We start from the raw sequence: 24,824 nt of genomic DNA on the forward strand, positions 1-24,824 counted from the left end.
AGCCATCTTCATGTTAAAAGGATGTTGTTGAGGACTTTTTCAAAGAAGATCGGTCTCGGTGGCCATCTTCGTACTTATAGGAAAGGATATTGTATTAATTTTTGAAAAATTGAGGATTTTTAATTGAGAACTAGATGTAGTAATAGTCATCAATTGAATTGTTGATCCAAGACAAAATAGTTGGTTATGTCTGTGTGCATTTGTAGACAACCCAGCAGTGCACATCCTTTTTCTTGTTTTGCTTTTTTCACGTGCTACAATGCCTTGGACAAAGCGTCATCATAACTTGAGGAATGTTTAAAGGCATTATAAAAATATCATAGAAGAATGAGTTTGTGAAATAACCGGTTATTTCAGTTCAGTTGAATAATAGTTGGGACATAATTAGTTGAGTGCAAGCTTTGAGGCTGATTCAACTCACTCGACATTAGTTGAGTGCGAAGTTTGTGAGGCTGATTCAGCCCTCAAACCGGATGCTTGTAGACCACCTTCCAGAGATCTAACACGACGCCATCGTAAAAATTCGTTGCAGTCAGTTTATCACGATGAAGTTGTCGGTCGACAAGCTCAAAACAAGGGTCAGCCAAAAAAGTGAGCCTGAAACTTTTTATTGAGCTCCAGCTATTCAACTGATGCACGTTTGCAAAACAAGGGTTAAAAAAAAAAAAAGGATGCAAATATAAGCCATCAGATATATGATGATTGTGCAGGAACAGTTGGGATTGTCGTTTGTATCACGCTCATCTCTTATCCATTGAGACACTTTGAAGTGATGTAACCAGTGAGGTTTTGTAACAACTTTATTGAATTGTAATGAGGATATCTACCAACCTTTTGTGTACAAATTAGCAGGTCTTTGACCTCTGCACTTAATGTGGTGATCAAAATGTATTTGCAATTCCCAGTGAAATCATTCTTTGAGGGCTTAAAAAAGAAATTCATACGGATGTATAACTGTGTTAGACGTCTTCATTTGTATTGCGATTGAACGTTTGTAACAATAATTAAGTCACACTCAAGGAACATATGAACGTGTCCATCATGTTCATAGGAATGATTAACGGAGGACTTTTAAAAGCGAAGACTGGACTCCTTAGCCATCTTCGTGTTTATAGGAATGATTAACGGAGGACTTTTAAAAGCGAAGACTGGACTCCTTAGCCATCTTCGTGTTCATAGGAATGATTAATGGAGGAATTTTTTAAAAGTGAAGACTGGGCTCTTTAGCCATCTTCATGTTTAAAGGATGTAGTTGAGGATTTTTGTTTCAAAGAAGATCGGTCTCCATGACCATCTTCGTACTTATAGGAAAGGATATTGTATTAATTTTTGAAAAATTGAGGATTTTTAGCTGAGGATGAAAATTTTAGCCATCAGATGTATATGATTGTGCAAGATTGTGGCTGTTGAGTCCTAGTGTTTGGCTGCACACTAGGCAGGTTATTCGTTACTGAGCTTGAGTCAATGCCATAAATGAGATAAGTGGTATTAATTTAGTTTTTTTTTGTTACTCTTAATAATTGACATTTTTCTGAGTGGAAAGATATGCCCCAATGTGATTCCTATTTCATTAATTCATATATTTTTCTTTGAAAAATTTCTGTATCTTGAGTTGTTTTTATTTTTCTATATATTATGGTATTGTCTGCAAATAATCTTACTCTTGTTCCTGAACAAATGCAAATTTGGTTAATTATTTATATAAATTCAAAATAGTACTAAACCTAAGTCTGAACCACATTTTCATCCACTTGAATATATATATATTGACTTTTTCTGTATTCTTAAATTCCATTCCAGATCTTTTCATTTTTCCAGTTATGCTACCACACAAAAACTTCATCTTCTTTCAGCCTTCTCAAGTTGCAGTGTTCACTTTTTATGTTCATTTGTCTTCTTAATTGCTTATCTGAATTAGCTCTTTCTACTTTATAAGTAAAAAAAACTGTTTTCTCTTTCTTTATTTACAAATTCAAATTCATTCTTTAATAAACCTCCAATTAACTTTTAGAAAAATAGTGTTAATGGACTCTTTGGATTGCATCCAATTATCAATTCAAATGCAGAGCATTCAGTAGTTGTTCTATCATCAATTCAGTAGTAATCATTGCCTTTGTAAGTGACCTCTGGTGTTCTCACTCTGAAGCATCATGCAACCATGTGCTCTCTTCTGTGTCTTATGTATAGAGGGACTTCTTTTGGTCTGACATTTATGCTGGGCAGGGCACGTATTTTCATATGGGTGATGAATGTATGCCAAAAGCAGTCTTATTTTGGTGAGCTGAAAGATGAACATGGTAACATTGAAGATTTCCAATAATCAGGGTACAAACATTTTTCATCACCATAGCTGTGATTCTTTCTGTTATCCATGGGCAGTCAATAAATGCTATTGGACATGATATCTTGTTGTTTTGCCAGCATAATTTTCTTACTTTTACCCATCATAAGTTCTTAGTTTTACCTGTCATATTTTCTTAGTTTTACAAGTCATATTTTCTTAGTTTTACCTGTCATATTTTCTTAGTTTTACATGTCATAAGTGCTTAGTTTTACCTGTCAAATTTTCGTCTTTTACCTGTCATATTTTCTTTGTTTTACCTGTCATATTTTCTTTGTTTTACCTGTCATATTTTCTTTGTTTTACATGTCATATTTTCTTTGTTTTACCTGTCATATTTTCTTAGTTTTACATGTCATATTATCTTAGTTAAGCCTGTCATATTTTCTTAGTTATACCTGTCATAGTATCTTGTGTAACATGTTTATCATTTGTAATGACTGTGGTATATTTTACTAGTACACCATTAACATATGCTGGAAAAAATTCCAGTTTTACTTCAATATTATATACTGTAGCTTGAACTTCATTTGTATTAACATTATTACATTGTTACCTATTCTGATTTCCAATTCCTTATTTATTTCTTGGTACATTATATTTTTGGAGAATTAGATTCTTGTCTTTGATGTTGATGATAAGTTTCTCTTTGGTGATTTAGATTCCAATAATATTGCTTTTAACAGGATGCATTTCTTTCTTTGTTCTTCTATTAATGAGTTAATAACACTCAAAAGTCTTGCCACTCAGTTTACAGATGAATATATTAGAACAAGTATCTTCATTGTAATTGCAAGTTTTACAGATAGTCTGAAAATAACTTCATCAGTTTCTTTAAGGTCCCTCATTTTAGGCCTATGAATATTCTCGTTATGTTCACACTTGGTAGTTTCTCATTTGTCACCCTTGTTTCGACTTGCACCTTTTATTTTTCAGTTTCTTTTTTTTTTGAACTTCTGATTCTTTGTCTGATTTTGATTCCTTTTAATTTCTTTTAGCATTTCTAGTTGCATTTCTCTCTTCTCTTTGTGCTCTCGCCAACTCTTTCTATATCAGCTTTCTTGTCTTTCCTTTTCATTTATTTCAAAACATCTATGTTTTCTTTATCTTCAAGACCAAACAAGTCAGCAACTTTCTTTAGTTCAATATATCCAGCCATGTATCTATTAATACTTATCAAATGTACCAATGCATTCTGTACTTTTTTATAGATAATAATGATATCTAATATCTTTTATAGTTTACAATCACTGACAATATTATCAAGCCAATACTATTGTGATTAACATAATGCACTCAATTGTCAATAATCTAATAATCAATGTCATAATCAATTATACAATTTTTACAATATATTATTTTTTCATATAATTGTTCTAACAAGGAGAAAACAAAATAATTAAAATATTATAATATAAAAAAAAATGTAACAAAATTTATACCAAAATGTTACAATTATATAAATGATGATATGATGATGACTGAGTGTCCTTGCACTGAAAAGTTTGATTAAATTGAGGAGGATTCGAGCAACACATTGACCTCACTCTCTTTCCCTAAAGCACATCCTGTTCCAAAAGCAATATTTGGTCTACATATGAAAACAAACAAGCACAGCAGGAAAAAGACAAACAGAGCTACTTTTCAAGAAATACTACATATACTTACAAATATCAATAACAATGACTTAAAGACCCCAAGAAATTGTGCACAATATTAATACAATGTAAACATTAAACAAAACAATAGTCTAAACACAAAAATCCACTAGTGTGAAATCTGCGACCTCTAAAACCATAATTTCTGATCATATATATATATATATATATTACACATTTAAAAAAAAACAAAATTTAACAAGGACACAATATCAGTGATATCAAATTTTGACAAGAACAATACTGTCACCAGCTTTCTAAATATAGAACATTAAAAAATTAAAAGTGAAAATCAAAATTATCAGTAATATATTTCAATGCTGATTATCTTCCTGTAATGTCATTCACTACTAACACTGATCTAGCTCATCACTTTGAAGAGTTGCTTCTTAATCTCTTCCCTTTTCATTGTCTCAACTTCAATAGAATACTTTGTACTGCACAAAATTATCAGTAATATATTTCAATACTGATTATCTTCCTGTAATGTCATTCACTACTAACACTGATCTAGCTCATCACTCTGAAGAGTTGCTTCTTAATCTTTTCCCTTTTCACTGTCTCAACTTCAATAGAATACTTTGTACTGCACACAATTATCAGTAATATATTTCAATACTGATTATCTTCCTGTAATGTCATTCCTGTAATGTCATTCACTACTAACACTGATCTAGCTCATCACTTTGAAGAGTTGCTTCTTAATCTTTTCCCTTTTCACTGTCTCAACTTCAATAGAATACTTTGTACAGCACACAATTATCAGTAATATATTTCAATACTGATTATCTTCCTGTAATGTCATTCCTGTAATGTCATTCACTACTAACACTGATCTAGCTTATCACTTTGAAGAGTTGCTTCTTAATCTTTTCCCTTTTCACTGGCCAACTTCAATAGAATACTTTGTACTGCACACAATTACTATTACTTGAGATATTCAATAAATATACATCAGCAAAAATTGACTGCCTGTGTCAAAATTTACAATTACTGTCCAACTTTAATACAATATATATACATGTACTGAACAAAATTACTGACTATTATTTGATGAGATATATAATATACATTGGCACAAATTAACTGCCTGTGTCAAATTTTACAATTACTGTCCAACTTTAATACAATATATGTACATGTACTGAACAAAATTACTGACTATTATTTGATGAGATATATAATATACATCAGCACAAATTTACTGCCTGTGTCCAAATTTACAATTACTGTCCAACTTTAATACAATATATATACATGTACTGAACAAAATTACTGACTATTATTTGATGAGATATATAACATACATTGGCACAAATTTACTGCCTGTGTCAAATTTTACAATTACTGTCCAACTTTAATACAATATATATACATGTACTGAACAAAATTACTGACTATTATTTGATGAGATATATAATATACATTGGCATAAATTTACTGCCTGTGTCCAAATTTACAATTACTGTCCAACTTTAATACAATATATATACATGTACTGAACAAAATTACTGACTATTATTTGATGAGATATATAATATACATTGGCACACATTTACTGCCTGTGTCCAAATTTACAATTACTGTCCAACTTTAATACAATATATATACATGTACTGAACAAAATTACTGACTATTATTTGATGAGATATATAATATACATTGGCACAAATTTACTGCCTGTGTCAAATTTTACAATTACTGTCCAACTTTAATACAATATATATACATGTACTGAACAAAATTACTGACTATTATTTGATGAGATATATAATATACATTGGCACAAATTTACTGTCTTCTTCAGTCAAAATTCACAATTACTTGTTGAACTTCAATACAATATATATATGCTTGTACTGCACAAAATTATTGACTTTACTTTATGAGAGATATAATATATATTGACACAAATTTAATATTATCTTGTCTGAAAATGTACAATTACAGTTTTTATAGTTACAATTCTCAAACCTCTAGACAGAATAATATGGTTATATCAAAAACTTGATAACTTGGGCTTCAAGACACTTTAATGAGTGTAATCAATAATAAATAAATAAGCAATTAAAAACTTAACAATTGGCAGCAGTGAATGTCTGAATATCACAGTTTTACACAATTTTTACTTTTCTCGCCTTAACTCGACTGGTCCTCTACTGTATCGGCCTGGTTTGACCCAACGGTGTTGAAAAACACCATATCACCATTGATCTACATGGGGATTGTTTACATCATGTGTGGGTTGATTTAACATAGGCTGCACTGCCCAGCATCACAGTTCAGTTACATTATTAGTTTGAGTATACCTCTATCATACCAAGTGTTGTTCCAGGACATGGGGCTGTCTACGAAGATTTGAATTGTGAAATTGTGAACATACAATATTTACAAAAGATGTTTACTAAATGATGAATTGTTTACTTCCTGGCTACTAGTTGAACTGTGAATAGACCTTACTTTTAATGATTTCACTACATGCAATTTAACTCTTGTGATATAAAGGGAGAGTAATCTTTGAAGGATTACGGGCACGACACGACCTAAATTGTACCAATGTGCCAAACTCAAAAACTCAAACTCAACCCCAAGTGTTGTTCACCTCATGTGTGTCCTATCAGCTGTTGGAGCACCACAAGTGTCCTAATAACTGTTTAGGTTCCTTAAATGTCCTTTTAACTGTTGGGGCACCTCAAGTGTTCTATCATTTAGTAAGGCACTTTTTCTCTCCAACCAACTGGTGGGGGCACCTCAAGTGTCCTATCATTTAGTAAGGCACCTTTTCTCTCCAACCAACTGTTGGGGAAACTCAAGTGTCCTATCATTTAGTAAGGCACCTTTTCTCTCTTACCAACTGTTGGGGCACATCAAGTGTCCTATCATTTAGTAAGGCACCTTTTCTCTCCTACAAACTGTTGGGGCACCTCAAGTGTCCTATCATTTAGTAAGGCACCTTTTCTCTCTTACCAACTGTTGGGGCACATCATATCCAGTCACCTGTGTGAACACCTCAGGTGTCCTATCAATTTTTGGGGCTGCAACTATTAGGCTTCATATCACTTTTATAGGATACATCAAATGTTGTAACTCTATCTCTATGTATATTTATTTATTTATTAGTTTTAATTACCATTATTCTTGTATATAATCCATAGAATTTTTAAAAAATGTGAAGTCCTGCTATAGCTCCCAGAACCACTTTTTTTTTCAGTTTCATTAACAATATACTTGAAATGTTTAATCTCACTTCTTTTTACTGAAGGTTAGTTTTGTTTTGTTTACAGATATTAAGCTACAAAATTAGATTCCAATTTTTTAGGGTTCTTGTCAATAGTAAAGATTAGGAAAATGGTGATTGCAAAGTCTTACATATGAACAAAAAGAATGCTAAAGATTGGTCTCTTGGGGCTTGATTCAGTGAAAGAATGTTGGACTAGCGTTGGACTAGCAGAAGTGTTATGGAGTGTGTGTGTGTGTTTCTATGGTGACAGTGGGAAGAGGTTAGCGATTGGTTGTGAATGATGCATAATATGTGTCATTGTTGTCATTTTGTCTTAGTTAAGACAGAAGACTCCAGAACATGAAACCAAAAAGTTGTGTTATTTTAGTGAGTTATATTTTGTTTCGAAATGTTATATGTTTTGTTATATTACTGAAGTCTACTACAGTGATTTCATTTGATCACAAGTTATTTTGTCTGTTATAAATTTTATATTTAGTTTTGTTCACAAGGAAGTTATTCAAAGTTATTTGAAGTTTCATTAGTTACGCTATACTACGCCTACAGCAGTTTAGTTGTCTACCAGAAGTTTGATGCTACAAGTCAATGACTGTCAACACCAAGAAGACTAATTTAAATAAAGCTATGTCTATTTCTACATCATTTTGTTGCTACTAACTTCTAACCTGGTGTTACTAACAACTATCGTGAAATGGGAGAAGTAAATTATTATCTAATTCATACTCAACTCTTCAAATTCCATATAACTGTAGAGAACTGACATGAAATAAAACATTAACAAAATGTGTATTATTTTTGTAACTTTTCCTCCACTTTGCAATTTTTTCCTCCTAGATTTTCATCATTTTTTCCTAAAGTCATTTCAGTTGTAAATTATTTTGTGCAACAAGTTACCGGAAAAAAGTCAAGCAAGAGAGGTCACTACTCTAAGACTGTCTTCTCATAAGAATGGATTGTTTTCTCATAAGAATGGATGGCTGCCTGGTCATGTGGTATGTGCACTGGACTGTTGTGGGGTCATCTTGATGCTCATATCTTTCCTGATGCCATTTATTCTGCTGGACGTTTGGTCAAGGAAATAGATTCTCTTCAGCTCTCAAGGAACATTCAAAACATGTCAAACATTTGACAAGAATATCAAGCAAGTGCAGTGTACATGTAAGTAATGTTGAAACATTATCTGATCTCATTTATGCATTCTTGAAGACAATCTGCAGCCACTAAACCAGTTACATCAGATCTGGCTAAAGTGGTCGCTTCCTCTTCATTAAGGCTAGAACAGAAAGATTGTATAACTCTTTTACTCCACTTTCTGACAGTGTGTTTCATGGTCATTTGTCACATCACTAAGAAACTTAGTTCATTAAGCACTGGCTGTGTAAGTCTGAGTCTTTGTATGTTTTGTGTGTGAATGTTGTTCCTGTTTGTATCTATATTGTCATTGCTATAGTGGTAATCCTAAGGATAATTGTAATCAAACTGAATTTTCATTTGTTTGGATCTTATCTCGTGGAAATTTTAAACTTGATAATCTGCTCTTTGCTTACTTTTTGATGTTTAAGTACATTCTAAAAGAAATGCAATACATAAGGATAGAAAAAGAAGAGCAAACAATATAGAGATTGGCTGAGGCAATATAAAGAAAGTGAGATCAAATAAAAGAAAATATAAAAAGAATAAACCTACAGATTCTGAAACAATCTAAAAAGTCTCTGTAGCTATTTGGAAAGATTGATATTGCCAACTAAACAAAACAAATTAGTTTGGACTACAAGCAAAAGAACTTAGAAAGTTGTGATTTTATTTAGCTAGAAATGCACAAACTTCTATAGCAGAATTTTCACTCTAAATATTAAAGCTTTCTGTATTCTGTAGACCAGATACACTAAATAGTTATTTATAGATTTCTGGCATAATTGAAAATCTCCAATAAATTCCTTAGACTTTAAAGGCTTAATAAACCTTACATATTTTTTTTTTTCACTTGATTTGGGTAGTTATTCTTTGCTGCTGTAGTAGGTGTCTTGGGTGTATTTTTTTTTCTTTAAAGTTTATTCATAAAATACTAAATTAAAACATAGGAGTCAAAGCTGCATCATCATAATAGTTTTATTTAACATGAAAAGAAAAGCAATAGATTTTTATTTTTTTTTCCTTTTCAAGGCAAAAGTTTTTCTTATTTATTTTCTTATTCTTATTTAGACCAACATGATGAAAAGGTAGACAACATGAAGATGTAGACCAGCATGATGATGTAGACCAGCATGATGAAAAGGTAGACAACATGAAGATGTAGACCAACATGAAGATGTAGACCAACATGATGATGTAGACCAGCATGATGAAGATAGACCGACATGAAGATGAAATGTAAACCAAAATATTGATCAACAATAGGGAATGGTAAGCAATGCTGTGTTTATCTCTTTATATATTTTCTTTATACTACACCCCTAAGAAAAGAAGCTTTGCCAAATTTTGTGTTTCACTGACTATGAAAATGTTTTGATCAATTTTTGTTCTCTTTACAGTGAACATCCTGAGAAGTAAAACAATTCCTAGAGGCCAAGACACAGTCACAGTAGATACATTAGAGATTGTTTCCTTTTCTACCATCATTTAGAGCCTTCCTTGTGCTCTAAGGGAACCTGCCATTATGTTTTGATTGCTAATTGAAGTTGATTTTACATACCTAGTGCATCTGAAAGAAATGAACATTTCCCTAATGCTACTTCAAAACCAGGCCTTCTCAAGACAATCTTAGTGACCAAGCTGCAGTAGGAAACAAGAATCCTCCCAACCTCAGGCTGAGTACCCATGCTCACCTACTAGAGTGGCGACACATACTTCTCCTAGTTATACATCCTGAACCCTGTAACCCAACCTCACAACACGGTTACATTACTAGAAATGGTCCTGAAGTTAGGAAAACTAACAGATACAATAAATAGAACAATCATTTCTAATACAGGTACAACTAGTCAAGTGATGTACTTTGTAAGAACTAATCAGTTGGAATTACCATAATTGACTTGTATCTTGTTCTGTATTTAGGTATATCTTGACAATCAGTCCAGTCATTTGTTCATTTTTTTTTTAATATTCCTTTTTTTCCCCCTCAATCTTCTTGTTTCAGTTCAATGTTATTATATTTTTTGTTTTTGGAGGAGGGAAGTTCTATGGTATAGTATCATTATTATTATTGTATTAAGCAAACTTGTATATGTATGTTTATTCATGAATACTAATGAAGAACATCACTTCTGGGTCATCTACCGAAAATGTTGTAAACACTATACATGTCTTCAGTTAACTTTAGATATTCTATAGTCATAACACCAAAGCCTTGCTACATATTGCTTAATTCAATTTATTATCTCCCCTGCTTTTGTGTGCTATCATATTAAATGTTCATTAGTGTCACATCCCTGCACAATTTGTTCTATGCTCTTTATAGTGTAAATAGTGACTTGACATTATTTAGCTCTACTAAAATATTGTTATATTATTATATTTAAGATAAAACTGTTAACATTTACTATGCTGTTATTAATATAAAAGCTTTGCAGTTTTGAGGTTTAGTCTAAGGACATCACAGATGAGAAATGTAGTTACACTCCCCTTAACAGTTCAAACTAAAATGTTCCATAAACAAAGAGTGTATTGACAGACTTCACTAAAGCATTGAGCTCATCCCCTTAGTCTATTTAAAACTTTCAAATACTAATTCACTTTGTCTTATCTAATGGTGATGTCAGTTTTAATTATTGTGTACCTGGGACTGCCTGTAAGTTTCAGAATTATTTTTCTTTTTTTAATTTTACTATATGTAAATCTATTATTTAATTTTTTAGCAATATATGTTACATTATTTTTCTAATTGGAACAACTGTCAAAATAATTGACTGTCAAAATAATTGACATGTTTTTAAAAATATGGCCAAGCCACGCCCAGTGCTGTCTTAATGGCCACTTCCAATGTTTATGTACTAGATTTTGTCCTTATGATTTTTTTTTAGCTGCAGTGTTTTGTAATTGCTGCTTTAGTCATTGAAATTAAAGTCTCATTTTTTTAAAATTTCTTCTCTATGTTTCTTGATTTCTTTTAATTCGCTAGATTGGTTAAGTTGAGTTGTCTGGTTGCTTAGGTGACTCAAGCCCCTTGGCCACAGACTGAGGTGCACAGATACAACCCACCCAGTAGCGTTACCTTCTGGCAACTGTAACTTCTTGTTAGCCCAGGCTAGACATGACCTTGGGCCCCCGCCACGCTAACATAATACTAATATTCTCTTAAATCATTGAAGTCAGCATTGAGACCACCCCTGTCCCTAACAAGACAGAATTATCTTTTGCTTTAGTTGTAGAAGGAAAGTGGAGCCAACAGTTTAAAGCTTCTATAGAATTCACTTGGAGCTGTGGTGGCTGAGGGGGTATAGTACTTGGATTTGGATTCCAAACATGGGTCCAGGGTTTGAAGACTAGGATTTTGAATTTTAGGACTATTAGGCACTTTTACATTCACCCAGCTCTAATGGGTTCCTGACATTTGTAAAGGGAGTTGGTCATTGTGCTGGCCACCTGACACCCATTGACCACAGGACAAAGAAACAGATAAGCTTTATATCATCTGCCCTACAGATTGCAAAGTCTGGAAAGGGAAGTTACACTTACATATATTTTTTAAAAATTTGCTCTACATCAAAAAGCTTCCATTTTTTGTTTGTCAATCACTTCATCTTTGAAATGATTGAATATTGAGGTCAAATTAGATTAGTTGACGAAGAGTTTCTATTATAGAGGATAATCACTGACTAAATCTTAATAGCGCTGCCTGTCATATCTTTTTAGTAATTTTCCATTTCACCGCTGATTAAAATTCTTCATATTCACTGAAGTAATTGCTGTGCATTTCAAGGTGTATTGAGGCCATCACAATGACCTGCTGCATTTACTTCCCTTTACTATTAAGTTTCAAATACATTAATAGTTATCTCAAAATATGAATTCAGTAACTTATATATGCAGACCAAACCTCGATGATACATATATAAATGTAAAAAGACTTGTATACATATTATTTTTCCAAGAGGTTGTTCAGTTACTTTTAAGTTAGAGTTATGTCCTTTTGAAACAGTTATGATACCAATTTGTTTAGCCAAATATTGTGCTAAAAATTCTCCATACTACAAATTTAAAAGACCTGATACCCAAAGGGATTCAAAGATCAAGATTCTTCATGTTGCAGTTTTTCATTGATATATTTATTTTATAAGCAGCTTATTATTGTATTAGAACAAAGTTGAGTTTATGTTTTTCTTTGTGAAGCTGCAGTCGCATAGCCCTACAATATAGTTCATCATATCAATTCTAAAACAAGCTTTTAAAAAAATTATTTAAACATGTGTTAAGCTAATTAGACCTGGTTCCATAAGGTTGGAATTGTTAGTAGTGATATGGATATAAGCACTCTACTACCAGTACATACATGAAATCAGAAGCTAGCAACTCTGAGACAGTTTGAAGCATACAGTGCTATTCCCTTGCAGAGCCTGCAATCTCAACTGTATTGGCATTTGCCATTCCTTCCAATAGCTGCATGGAGAGGGGGGAACTGCTGAGTGGGGGACATCATTCCAACCATAGCTGATGCCTGGGAAATGAGATGATCCTTGGCCATAGAATCAGATCAAAGTTTGAGATTTGCTGATAGTTTAGACAGAAACTTGCTCCAATACAAATATTGTTACAAAGCAATTAGCTAAACAAACCTGTTTGTAAGAAGTTTTTAGTGACATAAGGAAAAGAATTAAATTTGTACAATTTTAGAATAACTAAATCTAAGGATTGCTGGGAGGGGGGGGGGGTAAAAGCAGCCATTTTGTTTAGTACCAGTACCTGGTAAATATGTCAATCAACACATTGGACTTGGGTAAGTTATATAGCTTAAAGACATCCATACAATTTTAAAAAAAAAATTATATCAAACTTCATTTGAGTGTCAGCCTCAAATCCTCTAGCTAAAGCATTGGACTGAAACCCAGCTGAAGTGCTTCCTAGCCCTGTTGAACAGCAAATATTAATGTGACATGATTTCCTCTTTCTACCTGCACTGTGAGTTTCAAATTTGGCCTACAAACTGCATGAAATGCAGGATATCTGGCATAAACCACTGTCAAGGGGGCTTGAGTTCAAATCCTGATTTGTTTTTGCTGAGCAAAGAAATGTCTGAAATATCATTTCCCCATATAGGCGATACAAAAGTAATTTGAACAAAAAAATATTTAGCACAGACTACTTACAATTTAAAAAAAAAAAGCAAAAGGGTTCTAATATTGTAAAATGAAGGCCACGTAATTACAAGGTATACATAAATATAAAAATGAGTCAATCAAATCAATGTATAAGAGGCACAGCTTATTTAAAGTTAACATTTATAAGTCAATCAAATCAATGTATAAGAGGCACAGCTTATTTAAATTTAACAATCAACTTTTTGGAATGTCATAATAAAACTGAAACTGCTGCTTAAATAAATGTTTATTGGAGATGCTGATATTACTTTTAGTAATAAAAAATTGTGTAGAATAAAAAAAAAACTTTAGACATTTGATTTTGAAAGGGAGACAATTCAATTAGAAGTTATACTACCTAGAATATTTTATTGTCAAAGATATTATTGCTAGAGTTGTATACCCTAAACCTCTTACAACAGATATTTGTTCTTAAAGGCTAATCAGCATGCTGATGTATAGGTTCACATGGGATAAAACTCTGCCAGGTCATTGTTTAATAAACAATGTAGTGAACACCCAGAACTATACTTAAATACTTGATGTAAACTTAATAACATTGACACTACCAACAAGGTTTAATGTACAATGAACCTCCACTGAAGTCTGTAAATGACTATAAAAACTATTATGTAAATAAATAAATGCCTTTAATATGATATTCATATTCTACAAATATACAAACATAACAAAATTAGTATAAATTATCCAAAAGTTTAAAACATTATTCAGTGCAGAAACTACATTAAATTTAAGATGTTTTTAATATATAGCTGTAAAAACCTTAATTCTATAATACAAACAAATATGCCATTGTACAATATTTCATTTACAAAACATAATTGAATAAAATCTAGTAATTCAGCAGTGTTCAGACGTAACATTTTCATATAGAATGCTTCAAAGAAAACTACAGTTGATATTGCAGATATTAAAAAGTATAAGTAACAAGTTAAATACATGCCAGTGGTTTCAAAAAAAAACTATATCCAGTTATCATTAGTTCCTAGGTCCACCTATACTGGTAAACTTTGTTCAAAAAAGATTCTACATAAAGAATATGTAATCTCAAAAATTTGATCTTTTATATTTTTTTAGCATTTTATATTTTTTTTTGATGGACTCCTGTGATTGATTAACTTTACTTATGTTATTCAACCACACAATTCCATCAAAAGCTCTTAATTTCTTTAAGACATTATCTTGTTGAAAAGTACAGTTAGCTGTGGCAACTCTATTTAATGACTATGGTCATTAACAAATATACCTCAAAATAATCTTTGTTTAATTTCTAACTTCAAGTCAACAGTCAAAGTAAATGAATAGCAGGTACCTGGCAAATTTAAATTAAAAAATAAAACATTGTAAGTTTTTTCTAAGTGTTTTACAATTTCAGATTCAAAGACAAAGTTTATTAACGTGTTCGTCCTACATTTGTAAAACCAAAAATATGGTTAATGTCTTTAAACTCATACAAAAACACAAGGGAAATGTAACACTGTCACAGCATAAAAAAAAACTCCAATTAACCTTTGACCTTATCTTCCTTGGACACTCTCAGTATAAAGAAAACTAAACCATTCATGAACAGTATTGTCTTGAGCATCAAAATGTTAAGTGTTATGTGGTGACTACTAAAAGTTGTGTACACTTAATCTTTTATCACTCAATGGATGGAAGTCTTTCTAGACAAGTAAGCAATGGATTTCAGATATCCCTCACAGCTTCTGTGGTTGAATAATACCCAGAAAAAAAAGCTGCTTATAATAATATCTGTTGAGCTCGACCATCACTTAGGGTGATAGGCACTATATTAAAAAAAAAAGATTAAACTAAACAGTATTGACAGGCAATGTGTCATTAAAAAAAGACACTTTCTAACTTTAGAATCTACAAACATTATGGATAGTAGATAAGTAAGCTATACAGTTGCCTACTTTTTCATGTTTTAATACTGGCATCTTTGATTTTCATTGCATTCTACTTATCTTATAATCATGAATATCTTTAATTATCTTAGTCATTGAGGCTTGGACAGGACATGCAATACTTAGATACTTGTCAGTAACATAATATTAGGGTATATAAATATCCAGTCTATGTGAGCCTTGGTACAGCAGGCATATCCAAACACAAGTGAGTAGCCTTCTTCTGTAAGGTACTTGTGTAGTTAAGGAAGATCTCATATTTGTAAACCGGCCAACATTTTAGGCTCCTTAGCTGACAAATCTTTTGGACATTCTAGAAGAAAATAAATGCAATCAGCGATTAATATAAATATCATCATCTCTTGAAATTCTTTTTGCAGAAGCTAAGAAAGAGACATCTCAAATAAGATAAGATGATCTCATAAAAAGATAATATAGATCACAAATTATATCACATAGATCTTAAACAAGATAAAATAGATCTCAAACAAGATAAAATAGATCTCAAACAAGATAAAATAGATCTCAAACAAGATAGGATAGATCTCAAACAAGATGAAATAGATCACAAATTAGATAAGAAAAATCTTCACAAGACAAAAAAGATCTCATAAATATAAGATAGGTCACAAGTTAAATCAGATAGATCTTAAATAAGAAAAAAAAACATCTTTAACATGATCAGATAGATCTCCAACAATATACATCTCAAGCAAGATAAGATAATAATGAAATGTGACATCAAACATAAAAGCAGCGTCTTGAGAAGAAGGTGAAGAAACTGTAGTAATACATAGATAAGCCACAAGGAGGACTCGAACTTCGGACCTCAGAACCATCCCCAACGCATAGCAGTGACCAGATGCAAGTCTTCTTCTTTGTTCTGATTTTATAAATGAGGTTGCATGTCAATGTGTTATGCGCCAGGAGGCCCATTGACTCCGACTTCAGCCTGCTTTTCTTTTTGGGTATGCACCCAAAGCCTTTGATCATCCAAGATCATCTGCAAGGCAGCAGATGTTTGTTTTCGGAGTTTTCACTCCTAGATGAACTGCTATCCCTATCTAACGAGCTTCATCTACACGGCTTTAGAGTTAAAGCGCCCTATACTCAATTTTTGCAATCATTTCCCTAGATATCTGAGACGTTTTTAGTAAATATTCTAACCACTGGAATACTCCACCTCATCCTCAATGACTGCAAACCAGTTGGTCTGCAGCTGTTTATTTCGTATTCACAGCTAACCCTTATATCTAAGGGTCCTTTCCCTATCCGCCACATGGGGACGCGCTTAGTAGAAGATGGTAGCTCCCCCAAGCAGATGCATGTCAAACTCTTTCTTGACTAACCCCGCAGGGTGTCAAGGAGAGGCCGAAGGCAAGCTTAGAAACCAGAACTGTTGAGATGACAGTCCAGAGTGTATACCACAAGCAGCAATTCCTGAGACATTTTTTTTTTAAATATAGAAAAACATTCAGCATGCGTAACTAATGTCAATAATGATTTTCAAGATACCGTATTTCAAATGTTTACAAGGTCAAAATTCTGGATCACACAAGAAGAAACTATTAAATAGACAAAAATTGTAATAATGACAAGAGTCTTTTCTTCTGAAGATTAAGAATGAGTGGAGTGTTTCAGGTGACTAGAGACAAAACCATCTGGACAGAATTATACAGATATATAGAACACTAACTTCAAATCACATAATTTGTGTATCAGGATAATGACAAAAGTGAAAAAGAAAATCATTTTACACAGATACAGAATGGCATTTGACAATAGTATAAGTATTTATATAACAGTCAAATTCCAAGTGAAAAATTGGCATCTTTTGAAATTAAAGACACATAATAGTCAACTTTAGTATTTATATTCATAATTATCATAAAATCAGACTAGTCATGGCAACATTTTTATATGCTTGCAAATCTGAGATGATGACTGCAGAACTAGTTTATATGCTTGCAAATCTGAGATGATGACTGCAGAACTAGAGAGGAGGATCCTAGCAATGGAATTGAGATGCTACTGAAAGATCCTAGGAATTATATAAAATGACCTCATCACAAGCAAAGTGATTAGAAACAGGATTAATACAGCAACTGAATAAAAAAAACTCAAAATTAAACTCTATGGCAATATTATATTGTCCTCAGGGCTCACAAAGACCTTCCTTCAAGGAACAGTTCCAGGAAAAAGAGGCAGACAGAGAAAGGGATGGAAAGACAACATAAAAGAATGGACAGGTCTTTTATTGAAAGAAATTCTATCCAAGACAAAAGACAGAGAGGAATGGAGAAAGACATTCAACAGATCTTGTGAGGTGCCCCAACAAACTAAGGGATAGGAGAAGGTGAATGTTACAGACCATATCAAGGTGAGAAATCATCAGTCAAAACAGAAATTTGAACAAAAGCAAAATAATAGCAAGCAGTTTGATACAAATATAAACCAATCTAACTCAACAACTAAACCCATGTTTTTAATTCTGACTTGCCACTTATTTAAAACCTCCTTCCTTCTTTTGGGCACTCTTTCTTAGACTGTTTAAAATCTTTTAATTTTTCTTTGCATGTTCATCTGCAGATGAAATAAACTAAGATCATTCATCAGCCCCCCCCCCCTCTAGTGCCATCTTTTTGCATTATCTCATCTTCTTATCTTATAAAATACAGATAATTATGTCCTGTCCCTAGGTCAATGTAGTCATGCATGTTAATCAATGACTTAAATTTTGCCACTGGTTTTACTGGCTGACTCAGGCAACCCATGCCATGCTCTAATCGCACTAGGGAAGAAGACAAAAAAAAAAAAAATTATTGCTAGAGTTGTATACCCTGAATCTCTTACTTACAACAGATATTCATCCTGTCTAAACCAGCTAATTGAAATGCTGATCTATTGGTTCACATGGTATAAAACACTGCTCAGTGATTATAAAATGAACAATGTAGTAACACCCAGGACTATACTTGATGTAACCGTAAGCCCTACCTCTAAGACTAAGGCAACTTTATCCCATAAGCCTAGAGGTTGATTACAAATTATTTATTAGATAAATGTATTCAGTCTAAGACTTACTATTTCCACACCTGTAACCATAGTAACCCGTGGCAGCACACTCACATTTGAATGTTCGAACTTGATTGGAGGTAGTGGTGAACAAGTGCCGTTATTTCTGCATGGTTTACGATATTCACAAATGTTGCCACGACCTGTAGAACAATGATAGAAATTTATTACAATTATATTTAATCTGTAGTAAGAGAAAATGAATAATTTAGTTTTATTTTGGCGGTGCTGTGGCTGAGAGGTACAACACTTGGCTCCCAAACTGAGGGTCTTAGATTTAATCCTGGTGAAGACTGGGATTTTTTTTTTACAATTTTCAGGATTCTTAGAATGCTCCTGAGTCCACTCACCTAATGGGTACCTCAAATTTGTTAGGGAAAGTAAAGGTGGTTGGTCATTGTGCTGGCCAAATGACACCCTTGTTAACCATTATCCATAGAAACAGATGACCATTACATCATCTGCCCTATACATCGCAAGGTCTGAAAGGGGAACTTTACTTTACTAGTTATATTTAGTGCATTGAAATTATTTTATTACTAGGATACTGATAAAGAAGATAAAACATTGAAAATGTTAAAGATAGAAACATTCTTTTTAGAATGAGAATGCTTTTTTTAGATCATGTACTGAGTTTTATGTCATTCTTAATAAGATAATCAAATTTTCAATATTAGTTAAAACAGAGGTCACCAAATCTAAAACAATGTTCACTTGGCTAACATGGACACATATCTAGCTGTTTAGGTTTATTGTTGTTGTTTTTTCCCATATATTCTCCAAACATGTAAATGAATTTAAATTTCAAGGCATATTTCTCAGTCTTTTTCTTGACTCCATCATGGAGCCATTTCTAAGAAGAACATTAAAAGACAAACAGGGAATCAAAATATAACTCTCAGTGGCTTCATAACCTTCATTCCTTATCCACAAGCAGACATTCCATGGTAGTGATTGAAATTCAAGTTATATATAATGTAGAACATAAAGTCAGGGAAACTTATGATAGGAAAGGCCATCAAGCTCCTGTAACAATTGAGCTTAAATAAACTTCTGCAAGACTTGGATTCCATAAGGTTGTTTTTGCCAGAAGTGGTAATGGATATAAGCACTCCCATAAGGTTGTTATTGCCAGAAGTGGTAATGGATATAAGCACTCCCATAAGGTTGTTATTGCCAGAAGTGATAATGGATATAAGCACTCCCATAAGGTTGTTATTGCCAGAAGTGGTAATGGATATAAGCACTCCCATAAGGTTGTTATTGCCAGAAGTGGTAATGGATATAAGCAATCGACAACCTATAAAATGCTACAAATGGCATGAGTCTCAATTAGCTTCTGCTAAAATGTCAAACTCCTGACCTTCATATGTGGCTCAGATATTGGGTCCAGCAGAAGTGTTAGTATTGACAGGAGAAGGGGCAAAGGCCAATAAGTGGCACCTAAAACAGTAAGCTTTGGAAAGGAAGGGCTTGTAAGCTTTGACTAGCTACTCATCTAAGACGAGAAACTCTTAAGGTAAGGGAAACTCTTAATCCAAACCTCTGCTGCCTGACGGCTATACAAGGGAAAATCTTCGGAAGGAAAAAATCAGGAGCTGATGACTCCTAGGCAGATTGCAGAACACAGTGCTACACCCTGGCACAACCTGTGATACTGCTGATCTCAAACTGTATGATGTACCTGCCATTCATTTGAACATGTGGATAGCAGGGAACTGTTGTGTGGGTGACATTGTTTCAATCACAGGTAATGTCCAGGTTTTCATCTCGAGATGAGCCATAGTTATTCCACGACTGAAGGAGGACAACAAGGACTTTTAAGGGAGGTCTACAAGAATCACTTCTACATTTCAATTCATTTGAGATAAACTAATTCTGCTGATCAAAGGCATCCAAAGGCTACAATAATAATAATTTTAATTTATAAGAGTGCTGTTATAACAATCATGATGTAGATTCAAGGCGCTGTGATTACATTACAAACATAAACATGAGAGTTAAGAGGACAAACTAATCTAAAAAAGTTAATTACAGAAAACAATAAGGCAGAGGAAGCTATCAAACATTTACTATAAAAATTCAGGCTATGTGAAATGTATCTTTAAAAAATACTTTACAGATATTCCTAGAGATAGATATGCATTTAATGCACGGATAAGAAATCTTTGGCACAAAGTATTCAACAGTTATAAATAGAAATATTAAATGCCATACCACGAAAATCTCAGAGACATTCTCTCTTAGTTTTTTATGAAAATGGATTTTCACATCCCACAAATTCTTCTTCAATGCATGAACGCTCTTTGTAGTGGACTCTACATCCTTTAAACCTCTGAGTGCAAATGTAGTCTTCAATGGTTTCTACACCTTTCAAAGAGAAAATAAAAATATGCATTAAAAAAAAATTAAAATGTGTGTACAATATCACCAAGATAATGAATGGCTGCCTGGTCCTGTGGTAAGTGCTCTGAACTGTTGTCTGGATGGTGTATAGTTTAAACTTTGCTGACTGCCATACCTTGCCGCCCTGCAGAAGGTTTGGGATCGGATGCAATAATCCTCATAATTGAAGGAATGTCCAAAGCATTTTAAAAAAAATGGACCAATAATGGTATACTTACTTACTTATGGTAATCACAATAAATTTCCATAAGGATTAATAAAGCAGTCATCGTCTTAGTCTTACTCCTGTGAATGACCAGGGGAGCGTAAGGCCACAACCACACCTATCCACCAAACGTGGCTCTGAGAAGCTTTCTTCATCTGCTCCCATGTCATTCCAGCATCCTCAGCTTCACTGATGCTTGACCTCTTCCAGATTTGCTTGGGTCTGTCCACTTTCCTAGTGGATTCAATCAAGTGCCTGCCTTGAAACATTGGTAGCTGGTTTTCGTCCTAGACTGCTCCACTTTCACTTTTTAATATGGCTATGGGTTTTCGCTTGGTTCTTTCCCACAAGTTGACAGTAGATATCTTTACAGGCCACCTACTTCCTAATATTCGGCAAACTAGTTGTGAAAGTCTGGTTTTTGTTTTTCATATTGGTTCTCCATGTCTCAGAAATGTATAAACAACCAACTAAACATTTGGTATATGCAAGTATTATTTCCTACTCAAATTACAGCACATAGTTTAAGATAGAGCAAATAAAAGCCCTCTACAGGATTCTAGAGAGGAAAAAGTTGTCTTTTAGTCTTTTTATTTATTTTTTTACATAATTTTTATGTTTGAGAAAACTTTTTAGAACAGAAGACTCGACATCTCAGCCCTGCAGGGTGGCAAGCAGGGTTCCAACTTACGATCATTGCGACAACACTCCAACGATCAAAGTATGTAGGCTATACTATAGCAAAGATCAGGATGTCATCATAAAGAAAATAATAGTCAAAATGCAATTTTGTGAATTTTTTTTCTAACACATCTGATCTTATATGATACAGAGGTTACTTCAAAAAAGAAGATGATAACGGAATGTGCCCTTATTCTTGTGTCTTTCTGAGTATTTTATTAGATTTTGTTTTTGTATTTGAAGATTATGGTTCAGTGTTTTATGTATAATTGCTAATTTACTTTTGAGTCTTCTATCCTGAAGGCTTTCTAAATTTAGTGATTTTACTAAAGGTGTTATTCTAGTCAAATGTGAATATTTGTTTGGTTAAGTATTTTGTACTTTCCTATCATCAATATTACTTTAAGTATTATTATAATACTTTTAAAGACTGTTCATTATTTTTTAAATATTTATTTTTGGTTTGTTCTTAAAAATTAAATAAATATTTTATCAATAGTTACAGTATTATAAACAAAAATCTATTTAACAGTATTTAAAATGTTCCATCAATCAGTTTTTTTAGACACCCTTGAGTAAATCTCTTATTATAATTATAGTCTACTTAGACTTAGTGACTTAGTCTAGAATTATTATAATATTAAATATTAGAATACAAGTTGAAGATCTAGATCTAGTTTATCATAGTTAATGTGACCCTAAACTTACGTTCTGTATAAATAACAATTTGTTGTATTGTCATAATTTTCAATATCAGCTTTGCAAAATATGCACAACAACAGAACAATCAAAGCCACAACACTGGACAACAGTCACAGTACTCACTCACTACTCGTAGTCGTGACACTACAGTGCCATGTAAAGCCAGTACTATATCTAGAGATTATTCAAGAGCTCCTTAAGGAAAAGGTCTTAAATTACACTAGTCGTGACTAGTATTTCTCAGCTACATCCGAAAAGGCAAATCAAGCACTGAACAGGTTTATTTCATGCGAAACTTCGTCAAAAAAGCCTGGAATACCAACAAAGGACAAAAATTAAGTTTTGCAGATTAAAAAAAAAATTAGTTTGATAGCGTCCAGCGGAATAACTCTGGAGAATTGCAAAAGAGTAAGGTATCTTGCAACAATTTGTCCAGATTCAGCGACATGTCTAAAGCAAATCAAGCTGTTGTCTCATAACAGACGCTGGAATTCTTCAACATCGATTCGGATATGAGATTAGGTTGTATCTTATCCACATTTCTCTTTCTTGTAGCCATCGACGATGTCATTAAACAGGCTGCATTCGGGTAGCCGTGGCGTAAATCAAACCGAGATGGATTATACTCAAGACATAGCATTTACTTTGAAATATAATTAAATATATACACGAGCTGACGGATAAAGACGCCCTCAAATTGATACATATAGGGTGCAGGTTATCCAGTTCCCAATCAACATTGGTCATACACGTCTTGAACAAATAGTAGAGTTAACCTATTTAGGCAGTGATGGAGATATATATCATGATGTTGCATGTCGGATTGGAAAGCAGGAGCCGTCTTTCAATAAGTACGGCCTATTTGAACACAAAAATCAATTAACCTGGAGATTAAAATCCACCTATTCAATGCAATCATTGTCCCCACGCCCATCTACGCTTCGAGGCGTGGCAGGTTGAAAAGAGACTGAGTAGGGATAGCTGAGAAGGATCCTACGAATCCTCCCGAGATAATGTTACCAATAGAGAAATCTGCTCGCACACAGGCATTCGCTGTCTAAGAGAAGAGGCGACTGAACGTCAATTGACATTTGTGAGACATATCATTAGACAAGACGAAACACGTTTACTAAAGTCAGACTTAACATGAAAGCCGAAAAGATGAAATAAACAACATGTCCGTCCACGTCTAACCTGGCGTCACACCTTTGTAGAAGTCCTGAATTTCGTGGGCACCTGCTGAGAAGTGGCTTTGAAAGTCGCCTTAGACTGATTTCCGTGGAGAAAGCTTGCAGTCTCATGCGTCAAATGGCGTTTGAGAGGCTTACGCCTGTGTGTTTTTTCTACACATTGCAGCAAAAAATGTTACGTTCACCACTCAGCTGGTCAGATAAGATGTTTGTGGGAGTGCCTAAAATTCACAAATTAATTCTCACCTGATGAGACTAGGTCTAGCTCTAGCAGTTATTGTAGGAATGGTACCATGCCATTGGTTACATATAGATAAAAGTATATTCCTTGCTACATTTGCCAGGACAAATTCTTACTAGTGTTCCCTATAAGGCCATCAGTAGCATGAAACGGCTTGCCCGAACAAGCCAGAAAAAGCACTGAATTAGCAGTGTTGAATTCTCTAATTAATACACAAGACTAGATCGACAATGGATACGTGTAGGATGTAATTATCTTCTATTCAGAAGAAACGTCTGTAATTTATAAGATAAGAACATTTTGAAACATTTCCATAAAAATAAATCGCCCTAAATTTAAATATGAACAAGCCAACAAGGCTTCAACGCATCTATAAATGTCTTTTCTGATATAAAGTCTGATGACTTTATAGTATTTCAAATTCACTGTTACACTTACATAATAATGAAATGTTGCTTACTAGCTCTAAACTGCATGACGGTAAATTGAATCGCTTAGCAATTAAACTGAAACAGGGTAATATATTAGCGTTATCTTATATGCACCGAGCGCCGTTCAGGCTAGTTCCCGGAAACGTACGTGGGGAATTCAGAATGTCATGGCGGAGAGAATAATTCAGAGGTAGAGCACAGCATAAAACATCAACTATTTGTCAATCCATTAACAAATAAAATCTAGAACAAAAAAACAACAACAAGGCTTTGTTGTTCATCTTTAGTTATTGAAATAAAAATTTTCACTATAAGTATATTGTGGAGGTTACAATTGTGTCGTTTATATACAACTTAACCACTCTCGGTTTATTATATATATATATATATAGTTCGTCCATCGTGGTTCGACGATGACCACTTAGTCATCCA

The 24,824-nt window shown here is 33.3% G+C and overlaps 1 protein-coding gene and 1 long non-coding RNA gene across 6 annotated transcripts in view; one reads left to right on the plus strand and one right to left on the minus strand.

The window, feature by feature from the left end:
• Window positions 1–11,321, plus strand: part of LOC129924426 (uncharacterized) — a 35,537-nt gene extending 24,216 nt beyond the window's left edge. For 3 of the 5 annotated variants that reach the window (XR_008776370.1, XR_008776369.1, XR_008776371.1), the window contains 3 exons: window positions 8,098–8,398; window positions 9,443–9,643; window positions 9,772–11,321. This is a non-coding gene — a long non-coding RNA (uncharacterized LOC129924426). Of the gene's footprint in view, window positions 1–7,210; window positions 7,262–8,074; window positions 8,399–9,442; window positions 9,644–9,771 lie in introns of all 5 variants that reach the window. The other 2 variants (XR_008776373.1, XR_008776372.1) reach the window with 2 other exon arrangements.
• The window catches only part of LOC106052088 (protocadherin Fat 4-like), a 301,505-nt gene that overhangs the window by 161,296 nt on the left and 115,385 nt on the right, over window positions 1–24,824 (minus strand). The window lies entirely within an intron of this gene.

The sequence above is a fragment of the Biomphalaria glabrata genome, chromosome 2, assembly GCF_947242115.1.
Source record: "Biomphalaria glabrata chromosome 2, xgBioGlab47.1, whole genome shotgun sequence".
In the NCBI taxonomy this organism is placed as follows: Eukaryota; Metazoa; Mollusca; class Gastropoda; family Planorbidae; genus Biomphalaria; species Biomphalaria glabrata.